Raw genomic sequence first — 6925 nt, forward strand, 5'->3', positions numbered from 1 at the left:
GATTTTTTTGTTGCAGTTGTGATGGGTCAAAGAAGAAACAAAGTGTTTCATCCAATCTATTGTGCAAGCCGAACTTTAACAGGAGCCCAACTTAATTACACAGTAACTGAAAAATAACTCTTTGCTATAGTTTTTGCTTTTGATAAGTTTTGTTCTTATCTCATAGGTACGAAAGTCACAATATTTACCGATCATGCGGCCATTAAATACTTACTCACAAAAAAATATGCTAAACTGAGGCTGATTCGATGGATAATTTTACTCCAAGAATTTGACCTTAAGATCCAAGATAGAAAAGGTGTTGAAAACCAAGTAGCTGATCATCTAACAACGTTAGAAAAAAATGAGGTTACTCATTCACTTGTTCCAATTAATGAAAATTTTCTAGATGAATGTATCTTCAAGGTAAGCCAAATTCATGAAATACCCTGGTTTGTTGATTATGCGAATCATTTAGCATGTGGACTAATTCTCGAGAAATGACATACCAACAAAGGAAAAAATTCCTTCATGATAGTCAGTATTATTTCTAGGAGGATGCATTTTTGTTTAAACAATGTGCAAATAACATAATCAGGAAGTGTGTAGCTGGAAGTGAAATTGATGAGATCTTGTATCACTACCATTCATCTCTAAATGGGGGACACTTTGCTAGTTCCAGCACTGCAAGGAAGCTTTTACAAGCAGGATTCTTTTGGCCTATAGTGTTCAAGGATGCGTATGCATATGTGAAAAATTGTGATAGATGCCAAATGACCGAAAACATATCAAGGAGGAATGAAATGCCCTTGACAAACATTTTAAAGGTAGAATTATTTAACATATGGGGCATTGATTTTCTAGGCCCGTTTCCTTCTTCTTATGGTAATAGGTATATCTTAGTAGTTGTGGATTACATATCCAAGTGGGTTGAAACTGAGGCATGCCCATCGAATGATGCTAAGGTTTTCATGCAATTCCTACATAAGCATGTATTTACATGGTTTAGGACTCCTAGAGCTATAATTAATAATGAAGGATCTCACTTTATAAATAAATGGCTTAAGTGGTTGCTTGACAAGTATGATGTGAAAGAAAAAATCGCCATTGTCTATCATCTATAGTCAAATGGGCAAGCTGAACGGGTAAATCATGAGATCAAAGGTATCCTTGAGAAGGTGGTTTGACCTAATAGAAAAGATTGGTCTCGGAGGCTCGATGATGCTCTATGGGCCTATTGAACTGCTTTTAAGACGCCTCTAGGAATAACTCCTTATCAGTTAGTCTTCGGAAGGACATGTCATTTGCAGCTTGAATTGGAAAATAAAGCTTACTGGGCTTTGAAATAACTAAATTTAGATCTTAAGCAAGTCAATGAGGGAAGAATGTTACAGCTTGACGAGTTGGAGGAGTTGAGGTTATTTTCATACAAGAATGCCAAGATGTGTAAAGAAAATATTAAGAGATGGCATGAAAACCATATACAACCTCGTGAATTTAGAGAATGATAGAAAGTGTTGTTTTTTAATTCGAGGCTAAGGTTATTTCCTGGAAAGCTCAAATCCTAATGGACTAGACCTTTCACCATTTACAAAGTCTATCCATATAAAGCAGTCGAATTACACGATGACAAGGGAAGTATATTTAAAGTTAATGGTCAACGTCTCAAACACTATTGGGACGGGGAAGTTGAGCGAGAGGAAATATCGTTTAATTTAATAAACCCTTGATTTTTCATGTTTTTAATTTTAATAAATGGCATATTTGGAAATATTTTTTCTTGAATTAGTACATTTAATTAAATCTATCTAAGGAGGTTGGAACTTAAGCGAGACCATTTGTGACCCCTCCAACCTTTCTTGGGAATTAATTTACTGTAATTTTTGTGAAAAAAAAAATTTCCAAGTAGCCTAAAAAGAATTTTTTTAATTTTAATTTTTATTTTCAGTTTCAATTTTATTTATTTATGTTTAAAAAGTGGGTCAATTTAGCCCAAGTACTAATCAGTCTATTTCTCTAATTCAATTCAAATTTTCAAATAATTGCAGTTTAGGGTCGAGGCCCAGAATAGTGAAGAGGAGGAAATTACCCAAACATGTGTCATACATACATCCCCTAAAAACCTTAATTTTTGCCGCCACTTTATTCCTTCCATGCCCTGCCACCCAAGTATCCTTTGTAGCTAAATTTTACCCTGATTTACTACTATATAAACCCCTCTCTACCATCATATTTTTCACACCATTCAAAGCAATTAGCTTAAACCCTAGCCACCTACTTTTTCTCTCTTTGCTATCGGACTCAAATCCTGAAAGATCTCCCCAATTTTCCCTTCTTGTTGCATAACCCTACTTCTACCGCCTCAAGCCTATCACCGAGCAACTCGCCGCCATAATCCCATCACTGCCACAATTTTGTTACTGTCATAAATCCACCACCGTCACAATCTTCCACCTTCACACCTTGTTGATTCCTTCTTCTTCCTTTGCCAGAATTTTTCTTATTTTTCAAAAAAAGTTATCATGTCTCACAAAAGAACTAGATATTCCAAAACTACTATCAAAAACCCAATTGTGATTCAAGATGAGGAAGCAAAGGAAATATTTGATTTTATCTTCAAAAATCAACCCATGCTGCTGGAAAAAGGTTTCAATTTGGAGAGCAATGACAAGATGGTTATACCACTGTCAACTCGAAAAATAGTTGATGCTTTGAATTGGAATCAATTTTGTGATGCACGATCAATGCTTGAAAAAAATTTAATTCGAGAGTTCTATGTCAATTTGACTACGCCAGAAGCTAATGAAATTCTTGTTCATAAAAAGGAGGTCCCCTTACTTCTAAATCCATTAATGATTTGTTTAACTTACCTAATGTTGAAGAAGATGAGTACTCTAGCATGATGAAAAATATGAATTGGGATTTTCTTCAACAAGTACTTAATGTTGTTACAAATTTGAGATCCCAATAGATTATAAGAAAGTATGGTAGTCATTATTTTTTAAAGGAATATTTAAATCCAGTGGCTAAAGTATGCTTCTACTTTGTTTGATATAGTTTCATGCCTATCTCACATAGTTCCACCATCTCGATGGAACGAATGCTTTTATTATATGTGATTATGACAGAAAGGTCTATCAATATTGGGAGAATTATTCTCAAGGAAATTCAAGATTACTCTAGGAAAAAGGCAGGAAGTGCCTACTTTCCATTATTAATTACTTCACTTTGCTTGAGGGTCCAAGTAAGATCAAAAGTGAACTTGAAGAACCGTTATGTTCAAGGTTGCATAACAAGGCATGACCTCGAAAGGTTAGTGGAGAGTGTTGACTTATTAAACCAAGTTGAGTCAAATGAACCGAACGAATCAGAATCTAATGAGTCATCAACCAAATTCGAACTAGAAATTGACTTAGTAAATGAAACAAAAGAGGCAGAAACTAAAGAAGAATCAAATAGCCTTGAACCTAGGGAGGAACCAAATGTTTCTAAACCAATAGAGCCAAGTTTTAATCCTGAGATGATCATTCCTACTTCTTCAAACACTATGAAGAATTCAGAATTTTTAACTATGATGGATATGTGGAAATTCATGCATAATTAACAACAAGCTTACTGGAGAAATGCAAAAGTTAGATATGGTACCATACCAAATACTTTTAAGAATATCTCTAACTGTTTTGTTCATGAGTTTCCAGATCATATCTTCGAGACATGGCATCAAGAGATTGTGGGATCAAGTGTAACAAATAAGGGAAAAGGAAAAAGACTTCGAGGATGACACGAGTTAAAAAGGGGGGAAAATTTTTTTTCTTAAGTATTTATTTTAGGCATTTATATTTCTTTCATTAGTTAGTTTTTTTTTCGCACAATAAAATTGCAAACATGAGTAAATTAAGCTCAATGCTCTTCATTATAAACAACAAAGTAGTGTGGTAATGGGAATGAACATGTTTAGGATTGGATTGTTAAAAAAGACTTGGTACTTAAGCAGTCTGCGTGACTCACCTCTCTTTCCTTGCAATCCTACCTAGTGTTCAGTTTTAATTTATTACTTTGATTCTGCAATAAGGACATTGCTTCTTTTTAAAGGGGATAAGGTAATATTTGCATGAATTTTAAATTTTGTTCTTAAGTATAATTCAATGTTTTCACATAAGTGTGTTGAAATGAAATGATGTTCAAAAAAAATTGTTCATAAGTTAGCTCAAATACAAGTATTATTTTTTATTTTATCTGAGTTTTTTTATGTTATCTTAAGGTATTGAATGCTTGTATATTCTTAGGTATTATTTAGTCTTTTGCTAAGAAAATGTAATTTTCTTAGAAATAGACATGTATGAAGGTTTAAGTCCTTAGAATTAACTGAGGAACTTTCTTGAGGGGAAATCCTAGGAGGCATAAGAATCTAAATATGATTTAGGCACATTTTACTTTGGATCATTTGAGCCTTTCAAGCCTACCAAATGAATTCGACCCTTGAAACTTTAGTTAGAGCCTTTAAGCCTATTTTATTTCTATTTACCTATATCATAAGCCACATTACCATCTTTTTAAATTTTATCCTATTTTTGCACCTATCCTAGCTATACTTGTCTTAGTGATCACAATTTGAGGAAAAATTCAAAAAAGATGTATATGTTCTCCGTATGTTTAAATAAAAAAAAAGAGAGAGAGAGAAATCTCTATTCAAATCTCTCAAAGCAAAAAGAGCAAAATAAATACTCAAAATATTGATAAGTATTGCTGGGCATAAAACTTCAAATTAAGTTTAGGCATGGTAAAACCTATAACGCTTAGGTTTGTGTAAGTGTACATAGTCGTTATCAAGTAATAAGTAAGTATCGAGCTGTCGTCTCCACAAGGACTGTATTTGTGCTAAGTAATTTAATTTGTAAAATTATATTAACAATTTGGTAAGTAAAAACACAATATAGTTGAGAAGTGGTGCTTAAAATATATTAAACTAAATGCAATGATCCCTAATGCAAATTATCCTAAGTATGCAAACTATATGAATGAAATAGATTTTAGTAAAATTAAACACAATTTGCAACAATTATAACATAAATAAACTAGGACAATTACTTTAATTAAACTCAATTTATTATCAACATGCTTAATAACATTCAGAAAAACATTCCATGGCAACTCGATCTTTCATGAGTTCGGAAACCACATTAGGTCCTTTCAGAATCCTTTACTTAGTAAATACGCATTTTATTGATCCTTATTTACTAAGGGTTTCTTAGCATTCGTGTGAGGTAACAGGGACGTGTTAGATTTGAAACAATTTAATCACACAAATCTAAAAAAACTATGCAGATAACAGAGCTTGGTTAGAATTGTTATGCAACCTACAATTTAATCGTGTTAAGATCTAAATTGAGCATGCACATTTCAATTATGCGTCCATTAGCCGTCTTCTGGTTAGGATCGCTCAGCTAATTCAGGTGCATTTTACTCACATATGAACGAAAGAAAAACTTGATTTTAATTGAAAACATGATCGATTGAGGCATAAACATTTTAAGCATGAATCAAATAAATATTATTTAATCAAAGCAATCATCCTAGCTTAAATAAAATTAAGCTAACATTTTTGTAAACAAGAACAAAGAACACATAGCAAACATCTTTATATTAAGTTAAAGAAAAAAAAATTAAACCCAATTCAAAGTGGTTATCACCCAAAACTCTGACTGACGAGACTCCTTCGTTCCTTTGCTTTGCTCCTTTGCTAATGGTTCCCTAAGGTGGCCGACCAAGGGTTCTTTAAGAGGCTTAATTGCTAAAATCTCTATGAAGAGATGATGCTAGGCATGGGAATGGAAAAGGCTAAGAGAAAAAGAGAGAATGATGCTTGATGGATGCTTGAGAGATGATTAAGGGATGAGAGGGTCTTATTTATAGGTGAGGAGAGAGAGATAGTTTGCTAAAAATAGGAGTTTCCATCTTTTGAAGCATCTTCCATGGGTGGCTGGCCATAATTTTAGTAAGTTGAGCTGATTTTTTCTTGATTTTTGGTCAATTTGAATGCCACAACAACTCAGGACTAAGACTCGGTCAAGTGCAAATCTTCAGGTAAATTTCTAATTGCTTCAACTCTTTAAGGACCTTGTGCAATTAAACCAAAAAGTGGTTTATGGACAGCCATGTGCAGTCGAATTTTGGGTTGACTTGGTCTCCAATTTGGACGGTTTTGTAATCTAGTAAAGCTATCAGACCTGTCCAAAATAAACAACAAGTTAGAGGACCAAAGAATTAAATTTATCTAATTTAATTAATTAATTAAAACCCAAATTATTAATGAAATATTTTAAAATGAATTATTAAATATAATTTTATATTTTATTATTTAATTTAATCATGCATGGCCCACTTTATGTCTTAAAAAATACAATATATTCAAATTAATATAAAATAAGCCATTTATTGCATGAAAACTATATAATAAAGTATAAAATCACATTTTAATAATTTCTATGTCTTAATTTCATATTTTCACATATTTCATTATTTTATTAAACAATTACTTAGTTTTAACAACGGATTTAAGTAAAAAGGTGATAAATTACATAGGAAAAATCCTATATATTTTTCCGTTAACAAAACCCATTAGTAGGAAGGATGTACCTCAAAAAGATCCAAGGCAAAGTTAAGGTTAAGATTATTGAACCTAAAAATTCACTTTTCTTTATCCCTACTCGAGCCTAGCCCCATTACAACCCTATAAAGGACCTATTGATTTGGATGATTATACCGACTACATTAGTGGAGAGGAATTCCTAAGTTCAACATATAAGGACTACTAATTAAATTTTGTGATTGTTTTGCCTAATTGATAAGGAAATTTTGATTGAATGGTAAATATTATGTATGATCTTGAAAAGCATGCACTTCATGACTTATGCTAGCATTTTCCTGCACTTAGAATAAAGTTTTG

Source organism: Gossypium raimondii, chromosome 12 (genome assembly GCF_025698545.1).
Source record: "Gossypium raimondii isolate GPD5lz chromosome 12, ASM2569854v1, whole genome shotgun sequence".
In the NCBI taxonomy this organism is placed as follows: Eukaryota; Viridiplantae; Streptophyta; class Magnoliopsida; order Malvales; family Malvaceae; genus Gossypium; species Gossypium raimondii.